The following is a 10286-nucleotide window of genomic DNA, read 5'->3' on the forward strand; positions in this document are numbered from 1 at the left end:
GCTGATGCTGTGAAACCAATGAGTAAAATATCTGCCTCTTAGAGTAGGAACATGATCTGTTTTGAAATGTGTTTCTTGCAATAGTAGTATATGAACTCTTTATGTATGGAATAAAGAATTTGTGAACGTTTCTGTGGTGTGTTGAAACATCTCGTGTTTAGTGAGCTGAACTTAATTGAAGCCAAAATAAAGAAAAGGGGGAGGAAGGTGAAGGGATGGGAAAAGGGGGAGGAAGGTGAAGGGATGGGAAAAGGGGGGAGGGGATGGAAATGTTGGATAGGCAAAAGAAAAATTAAAAAAGAGGGGACATAAGGAAGAATAATATAATAATAATAGTTTTTATTTTTATAGCGCCAACATATTCCGCAGCACTTTACAAATTTTAGGGGGGACATATACAGACAATACAGAATAAGCATATCTCATATCGAAAGGAGTGAGGGCCCTGCTCGCAAGCTTACAGTCTATGAGGAAATGGGGGAGACACAAAAGGTAGAATGTACATATATTGTATAATGCAGCCTTGATATACTATATAGGATAAATAATACATGGACTGGTCGCCTGCCAGTATGTGTACAGTCCTGACCGAGGCTATTAAGTGCATGGTTGGTATGAATCTGAAGTTGAAGAAGATTTTAATATGGGGGAAAACTGGGACGGACAGAGTGTGTTTAGGCGATACGCCAGTCTAAAGAAATGTGTTTTTAGGGTTCGCTTGAAACTGTGGATATTGGGAATTAATCGAACTGTTCTGGGTAGTGCATTCCAAAGAATTGGCGCAGCACGCGAGAAATCTTGGAGACGGGAGTGGGAAGTTCGGATTATAGAGGATTTTAGTTTGAAGTCATTGGCAGAACGGAGGGCACATGTAGGGTGTTAGACTGAGACAAGGGAGGAGATATAGGGGGGTACTGAAGCATGGAGCGCTTTGTGGGTAAGCATGATAAGCTTAAATTGAACTCTATATTGGATGGGCAACCAATGCAATGACTGGCACAGGGAAGAGGCATGGGTGTAGCAGTTGGCGAGGAATATGATCCTGGCTGCTGCGTTAAGGACGGATTGCAGAGGGGAGAGTTTAGTAAGAGGGAGACCGATTAGTAGAGAGTTGCAATAATCGAGACGAGAATGAATAAGAGCTACAGTAAGAGTTTTTGCCGAGTCAAAGGTGAGAAACGTCCTGATTCTTGAGATGTTTTTGAGGTGTAGATGACATGAACGAGCGAGTGATTTGATGTGAGGAGTGAAGGAAAGATCTGAATCAAAAATTACCCCAAGACAGCGGGCTTGTTGCTGGGGAGTGATGGTTGAGCCACAAACAGGAATGGCAATATCGGGCACAGGTAGGTTAGTGGAGGGAGGAAAGACGAGTAGTTCAGTTTTTGACAGATTCAGTTTTAGGTAGAGGGAGGACATAATGTTAGACACAGCAGAAAGACAATCACTGGTCTTTTGTAGTAATGCAGGGGTGATGTCCGGAGCAGAGGTGTATAATTGGGTGTCATCAGCATAGAGATTGTACTGAAAACCGAATCTGCTGATTGTTTGTCCAATAGGAGCGGTGTATAAGGAGAAAAGAAGGGGGCCTAGGACTGATCCTTGAGGAACCCCGACAGTAAGAGGAAGGAGAGAGGAGGAGGAGCCGGCAAAAGACACAGAGAAGGAGCGGTCAGAGAGATAGGAGGAGAACCAGGAGAGAACAGTGTCCTTGAGGCCAATAGTGCGGAGCATAGTGAGGAGGAGCTGGTGATCCACAGTGTTGAATGCTGCAGAGAGATCCAGGAGAATCAGCAGGGAGTAGTGACCATTAGATTTAGCTGTTAGTAGATCATTAGAGACTTTAGTGAGGGCAGTTTCAGCAGAATGTAAAGAGCAGAAACCAGATTGTAAAGGGTCGAGGAGAGAGTTGTCAGAGATAGCGGATGAGACGGGAATGGACCAGGCGTTCCAGGAGTTTAGAGATAAAGGGAAGATTGGAAACAGGTCTGTAGTTCTGGTCAAGGGATGGTTTTTTAACCCCTTTACAACCCATGACGTCTTAGTACGCACATTTGCGTACCCCCCATTCAGTGAGGGCTGCTGCGCTGAGCCCACACTGAACCGGGCACATGTCAGCTGATTCTTACAGCTGACATGTGCCCACAACAGCCGCGGGTGGAATCGCGATCCACCCGCGGCTGTTAACATGTTAAATTCCGCTGTCCATCTCCGACAGCGGCATTTAACACGCGCTTCCGGGTAGCGCGTCATAAGCCCCGCCCATTGGCGACCCCGTCACGTGATCGCGGGTCACCGATGGGTGGGCATGACAACCCAGGGTCTGCAGCAGACGCTTGTGGTTGTCATGATCTGGTCGCTATGAGCGCCACCTAGTGGTCGGCGCGCATAGCACAGGACCATTTCTGCTGCATGCAGGGGATCTGCTGGTCCCCTGTATGTAGCAGAGCCGATCGGACAGTTGCTGCTTCTAGTCTCCTATGGAGACTATTGAAGCATGCAAAAAGTAAAAAAAAAAAAAAGTTTTTAAAAATATAAAAAAAATTAAAAAAATATAAAAGTTTAAATCACCCCCCTTTCGCCCCATTCAAAATAAAATATATATATATATAAAAAAAAAACCTACATAGACATATTTGGTATCGCCGCGTTGAGAATCGCCAGATCTATCAATATAAAAAAAGAATTAATCCGATCGGTAAACGGCGTAACGAGAAAAAAATTCTAAACGCCAGAATTACGTTTTTTGGTCGCCACAAAATTGCAATAAAATGCAATAACGGGCGATCAAAACATCGGATATACCCCAAAATGTTATCAATAAAAACGTCAGCCCGGCGCGCAAAAAATAAGCCCTCATCCAGCCCCAGATCACGAAAAATGTAGACGCTACAGGCACGGAAAATGGCGCTATTTTTTTATTATTTTTTTTACCAAATTTTGGAATTTTTTTTTCACCACTTAAATATAAAAGAACCTATACATGTTTGGCGTCTATGAACTCGTAATGACCTGGAGAATAAGAATGGAAGGTCAGTTTTAGCATTCAGTGAACGTGGTAAAAAAAAATAAATAAAAAACAACTGTAGTATTGCACTTTTTTTGCAATTTTACCGCACTTGGAATTTTTTTCCCGTTTTCCCGTACATGATATGGTAAAACTAGTAATGGCGTTGAAAACTACAACTCATCCCGCAAAAACTAAGCCCTCACATGGCCATATTGACCAAAAAATAAAAACGCTATGGCTCTGGGAACAAGGGGAGCAAAAAACGAAAAAGCAAAAACGACAAAACCCAAGGTTGCGAAAGGGTTAAGTAATGAATGTATGCTGGCATGTTTAAAAGAAGAGGGAAAGATACCAGATGAGAGGGAGAGGTTGAAAATTTTAGTTAGGTGAGTGGTGACAGCTGGAGAAAGGGACTGAAGGAGATGTGAGGGAATAGGGTCACTGGTGCAGGTGGTAGGGCGGGAAGATGCAAGGAGCCTGATCACTTCATCTTCCGTGACTGGTTCGAAGTCAGAAAGCGAGCAAGATACAATGTGGCGGGGGGAGAGCATGCATAACATTTGGGGATTGGGAGAAAATTTCCTGTCGGATATGGTCAATTTTTTCTTTGAAATAATTGGCCAGATCGTCAGCGCTGAGGTCGGTGGTCAGGGCCTGTGCTGTTTGATTGAGGAGAATGAAACGTGTCAAAGAGTCGTTTAGGATTATTGGAAAGTGAGATTATGAGGTTGTTAAAGTAGGTTTGTTTGGAGAGGTGAAGGGCAGAGTTATATGTTTTCAGCATAAATTTATAATGGAGGAAATCTTTGTGCAGATTAGATTTTCTCCACAGCCGTTCAGCGCACCTGGAGCACCGCTGGAGAAGACGTGTTTGAGGCGTGTGCCAGGGTTGTCGCAGTCTATGCTGAATTGTTCTTTGTGTAGGAGGTGCGGCTTCATCCAGGGCACATAGCATTATTTCGTTATAATGCTTCAATGCAGAGTCGGGACATGAGAGGGAGGAGATTGGGGCCAATGATGATTGCAACCTTTTTATAAACTTCTGGGTGTTAATGGCACGTATATTTCTATAAGTGTGGATGGTGGGAGTGTCTTGAGTAGAGTCACAGTTCTTGACAGAGAATGAAAGAAGATTATGGTCAGAGAGTGGAAGGGGAGAGTTAGTAAAGTCATGTACTGGGCAAAGCCAGGAGAAGATCAGGTCCAATGTGTTCCCGTGTTCATGTGTAGGAGAATTAGCAAGCTGTGAAAGGCCGAAGGAGGAGGTTAGCGATAAAAGATGAGCGGCAGATGGGGAGAGAGAATCGCCAATTGGGATGTTAAAATTTCCCATGATTGTCGTGGGGATGTCGCAGGATAGAAAATTTGGGAGCCAGGCAGCAAAGTGATCCAGGAATTGACGGGGGGGACGGGGACCTGGAGGGCGATAGACAACCTCCACTCGCAGGGAGAAGGGCCGGTAGAGTCTGACTGTGTGGGCCTCAAAAGACGGGAATGGCGGGTACAGGGGGGATAACCTGAAAAGTACATTTTGTTGAAAGAAGCAGACCAACACCTCCCCCTGATCTGTTGTCAGGTCTCGGAGTATGAGAGAATTGTAGGCCACCATAGGAGAGAGCTGCAGCGGCGGTGGTGTCCGACTGCTGGATCCAGGTTTCAGTGAGAGCCAGAAGGTTGAGGGAATTAGAGAGGAAAAAGTCATGGATGTAAGAGAGTTTATTACATGCTGAGCGTGCATTCCAAAGGGCACAGTTGAATGAGACAGAAGATATGCAGGGAATATTAATGAGATTAGCAGGGTTTCTGAATGTAACAGGGAAAGAGTTAGTGTTATTACTGGAGGGTCCTGGATTAGAAGAAATATCACCTGCGACTAAGAGAAGGAAGATACAGAGAGTGAGCAGATGGTTGAGTGATTTGTGAGAGCGTTTCCTGTGTTGTATGGTGGAAATGAATGGATCTGCGTGGTATAACATTGTGAAGAGAGCATGACAACTGTACATAGGAGAAGAGAGGGGTTAATATGGATGAAGTGTGCCAAATTTGTGGGAGAACGGTGAATGTGGATGATTGTAGCAGCCAGCATATAAATGGCACAGATACAAGTGGTGAATACTGTTTGCCAAAAAGATGACCTGGAAGCAAGTTTGTTTAATTGTCTTGCATGTCTTACCTGTCTCCTGCCCTGTCCAACTGCCATAACTAACTGCCGTGGCACTTTGATAAATTATGGCACTTCGATAAAGTATGCATAAATGCCCCCGCATAAATGCTGCCCCTTGACGATGTCTCAATATATAGAGACGTATCTGCTTAGATCTACACAGATTTAACTCGTTAGCAATCAATCACTAGCTTAAGACAACAGGAGACCATAAACTGCAGGAAAAAAAAAACAGACTGGCAACTCAACATGGATCATAAAATTTTAAAGTAAGTGTGATGACCTTAAAGTATCATGGATTAAACAATGCAGAGGAGTGAGAAATATATACCAGTGAAAGGCTGCAGAGCATTGCATGGAGGAACAAGGCAGTTTTCAGGATAGATCACACATAGGAGTTAAAATTTAAACCCGAGTATAATCAGAGGTTAGCTCTCCTCCCCAAATTTTCAGGGATCAAAGAGCGTTCTTTATCACAGAGTAAGAAAATAAAGAGAAGGAAAAAGAGGGAGGAAAGATACATTCTACACCTGCACTGCAGAGTGTAGATCCCCTATAAGGAGGAGGACTTTCTATAGAGAACCCCTCCCCTCCAGACCAAGAACCACTTCCTTGTCCTTTTAGATAGAAAAGGCATATTTGTATATTATGTATATAAAAGTACTACCAACAATATTGCCAACATGTACAACAATGAAATACAAATCCTGCATATCGGAGGAAAAGAAAAACAACATTCTTATGTGAATGGGTCAGTTTTTCAGACTGATAAAAGAAACTGAGAGAACTACAGGAGAGAAAGAGATCAGTCTGGAGGAGGAAGGGCAGGATCTCTATTGCCAAGTCTTCTGAAGTCTCCTCTGGGTTTACGTCGTGGTTCCCTCTGTGGCGGTGGGAAATTATCTATCCTGGGAGCTTCAGGTAAACCCGGCCAATCCATAGAGGAGATGGGAGGAATCCCTAGGCCTGGGATGGAAGTAAGGACGTCACCAGGGCATCAAAAAACTCGAATGGAGCCGGAATGATGTACTTGAAGGCGAAAAGAATATAGAATGTTAAGTTGTCTTAAGGCCTCTAGTAGTGGTTTCAGAGCCCTCTGCTTCAGCAGCGTGTGATGTGAAAGGTTCGGCATAAGTTGAACAGGTATAGAAAAGAGTCCATCTTCCCAGCTTTGATTAATATGTCCTCTTTCAGCTGTTATCTATGAACCCTGCATAAAACATCACGTGGTTTTGTGGCGTCGGTAGGCCTGGGACCTAAGGATCTGTGGGCCTAATGCAGTATCAGGAGGGAGACTTCAATGATGTAGGATCTCATCCAGGTCATATTGTTCTACAGTTTCAGGAAGCCCCCTAATCCTTACGTTGTTACGTCTTCCCCTGTTTACGTCTTGTTCATGCACATTCAGTTGTTGAGTAGCAGAAGCCATTTGTATTTCTGTGGATATCACCCTCTTTGTTAACTGTTGCATCTCCCCTCTTGTGGAAGCAGTCTCTGCTTTATAGGAAGACTCCAGTCTGGAAACGTCCTCCCTAGTTGGAATGGCTCTTATACGTGCTTGAAGATCTTCCCTTCCCCTTTCATGTTGTGAAGGTGTTTCATGTGGGTCTCCTTCCATATACCCAGGAGAGGAAGGACCAAGACGTGCAGAGGGCCCCCACCATTATAACCGATAGTAACTGTGGATGGGACAGATTCCGTACATATCAGGGGGCAGAGAGGAAGACACCTGAGCCGAGACAAAAGGGGGCTGAGGGCCATTCTGATCATGTGTGATGCACCTGTGTGGAAGCTGCAAGTCCTCCGGTCGTCATCTTGAGAGCGTGCAAGTTATTGTTTGCGGTGAGATAAGTCCTTGCGGAATGAAGGGCCCCGGCATCGAAGCGGAGTCCACCAGCAAGGATGGCATCCTTTCTGCAGGCAAGGAGGGGAGTCATCTTATCGGACGCTGGAGAGTAGGAACGCTGAACTAACATAATTTTGCAAGCTTCCGGCGCGAGCCGTGAGGAGGCCGCTCTCGCTGGAGAGAGGTTAAGTATTGGCTGGTAGAGTGTTCTTCCTCTTCACCGGCATTAGCGGTACTTTGAGAGGCAAATTAAGGGCTAGGAAGGATGTGGAGCCGGCCCAGGGACGGGAGCATCGGATCGTTCGACCTTACTCCTCCACAGCCAAGCTGCGCTGCCAACAGAGTAAGAGCTTTTACGGTTAGTACCTAAAATCCTCTTTTTTTTCCGGCGTGGTTTACATTGCAGTTCGATCAGGGGCGGATGAAAGCATTTCAGAAAATTCTAGTGTGCTTATTTTTTTTTGTGCTGATTGATGGGCATAGGAGAAAGCTGCAAAAAAAAAAAAACACCTTTTTGGTGGAATAAAAAAAGCGAGACACAGATTTTTACTAAAAGAATAGACTTTATTAAGCATTGTAAGTCTTTCTAACTGGAAACCAAGCTCCTCCATGAAGCGTTCCTAAACATTCTGCATCATAAGTTCACCACCTTCTCAACAACAGCAGACATTCTCAAGAGTTTTGCCGCTCTAACTTACATTGATAAACTATGGAGATGCTGGGGGGGCGAGGGATTACAGGACAGGAAGATTTTTGGGAGGTGGGAGATAGTTACACATTACCCATCCACTAAACAGGTGACTAGCATAAAAGGGGGGGTGGGTCGTTTATTAACAGGTGGGGGGGGGGAGAAAATATAATCCAGAAGCCATGGTTTTTTTTTTTTGGTTTTTTTTTGTTGTTTTTTTTAGATATTTTTTTTTTGTGTGACTGTAATTAAAACACAGACAGTATTCAGTTAAAACATGAAATTACTAACAAAGATTCATTGCAGTGAAAGATTCACCTAGCTAAAAAATAAAAACCTCCAAAAAAAATAATAAAAAATAAAACTGAAGAGAAAGCGGGAAGTTTATATTAAAATCGGGTTTAACAGGGAGCGGGGCTTACAAAATAGATATACTTACACTTTGAAAGTCAGCAAGATTTGCTTTCAAAAGGTTCTGTTTCTTCTTGATAAATAAAATAAAATTAAAATTCGCAATTAAGTTACCACTAAACCAGGAATTAAAAAAAGAAGCGTACTATCACAAATACATGTGCGGCAGATACAGATGGGTCAAAAGTCTACACCCAAAAGGAATCGGGTGCGAGGACGATATATTTTTATTTATTTTTTTGTATTTTTTTTTTTTATGTATGTATTTTTTTCTTTTTCTTAATTGTCACGTCTTACAAGTGTCAAGAAGAAAATGTTAGTTTGCTTGTAGGTTGTTTTTTTATTTTGTTGTTGTTGTTTCAAGAACATCTAAAAATGAAAAACTCCTGAAAAAGACACCATTAATTCAGCGGTAGGTGTGAGAATCACCTCCGAGGATGTGATCAGAGCCATAAAATATATATATATATATATATATATATATATATATATATATATATATATATATATATATATATATATATATATATATATATATATGTCAGAAATATATGAGTAAATAAAAGACGAATGGGTTTTACCGGCTGCCCCTTCTTGAGACATTCTCAACAATGGAAATGACCAGGATGTAAAACAAGAAAAAAAAAAGTCTTCGGTGCCGGGCAGAATCGCACTCCGCAGTCTTTCCCCCACGCAACACGATCAAAACTTTTGGATGTTCGGACTATGAAAACTACCGCGAGGGTTTATGTTAAATAAGTGCTGCAGTGAGAAAAAAGCGTATAGTCTTCATTTACGGCGTGTTGTGATGTAAAAGTGGGGAAGGCCCCAGAATACTGGGAGTGGTTGTTTGTGTAGCGTAAGGTAAAGTATCATCAATGTGCCTTGTTTTTCCCATGTCAGACTGTGCATGATACAAGACTCACAGCTACCGTTCCCAAAACGTCCTACCGGTTCGGTGGGCTCCGGGTCAAAAGCCGTCACCCGTTTACACAGATTACAGAGGGGTTTCTACCATAAGTCAATTCGAGCAATATGTATATAATAAAGAACAGTGTTACATCAATAATAACTGCCCGCCCACCCTACCCCCTTTTAACACCAAAAAAAAAAAAAAAAAAAAAATTAAATATATATATATATCCTAGCCGGGTAACCGAACATTGCAAAACAGAATGAATACCTGCTACTAACCCCTTCTACGTTACGTGCGCTTAATTGGTTGAAGCCAGCAATTGCTCACAATGACTTTTCTGAAGTTAAACGGCCCAAAAAAGTAAAATAAAAATAAAAATAAATAAATAAAAAAAATAAAGAAAATAAAAAAATACTAATAAAATAATAAAGAAAAAGACTAATAATAATAATAATAAAAAAATACTAATAAAATAATAAAAAAATAAAATAATAAAGAAAAATACTAATAATAATAAAAAAATACTAATAAAATAATAAAAAAATAAAATAATAAAGAAAAATACTAATAATAATAAAAAAATACTAATAAAAAAAAAAAAAAAAAAAATTGAAAAAATTGAAAAAATAATAATAAAAAAAAAATCTTCCTTATATGCCTAGTTGTCCTTGCGCACGTCCTGGATGCAGGCAGAACGCAAGAGAAAGAAGAAAAAAACGCCAGTGGAGGAAGACATATGGGTTTAACAACAGAAAGGTATCAGGAAAAAGTGCAGCTTTAAACAATTTTGTGATCTAATAAAACGAGATTAGCGGTTACTTTAATTCAACATCAAGAGAGATTACGGTTAGTGAGAAACATTTCAACAAAACTCCCGGTGAGAAGGGAACAAAAAAAAACGGTTTAAATCGCCTAAATCGCCGCTCACCGGCTACGTTATGTGCGTACAACACATGATAAAAAAATTGATAAAAATCAAATACGGCAAATTAATAGTGGATGTTTACGTGTGATTAAAATTAGTTTTACATTGTGAAATGCAGTAAAAAAGAAAAATACGATAAAAAAAAAAAATAAAGTTTAACGGCTTAAAAAAAAAAAAAAAAAAAATTTCACAAGTTGACACCCCTGGGTGGGAACTAGCTGTTCTTTTTTTTCCTTCCTTGTGAAATATCAGGACAGGTTCCCCCCTCTATGAATAAAACAGTTTTTGCCCTCTGATACCCTGTGGTCATGGGCATGATCCTTAAG

Source organism: Phyllobates terribilis, unplaced genomic scaffold (assembly GCF_046119375.1).
Source record: "Phyllobates terribilis strain yellow unplaced genomic scaffold, ASM4611937v1 Scaffold_7__3_contigs__length_470593459, whole genome shotgun sequence".
Classification (NCBI taxonomy): Eukaryota; Metazoa; Chordata; class Amphibia; order Anura; family Dendrobatidae; genus Phyllobates; species Phyllobates terribilis.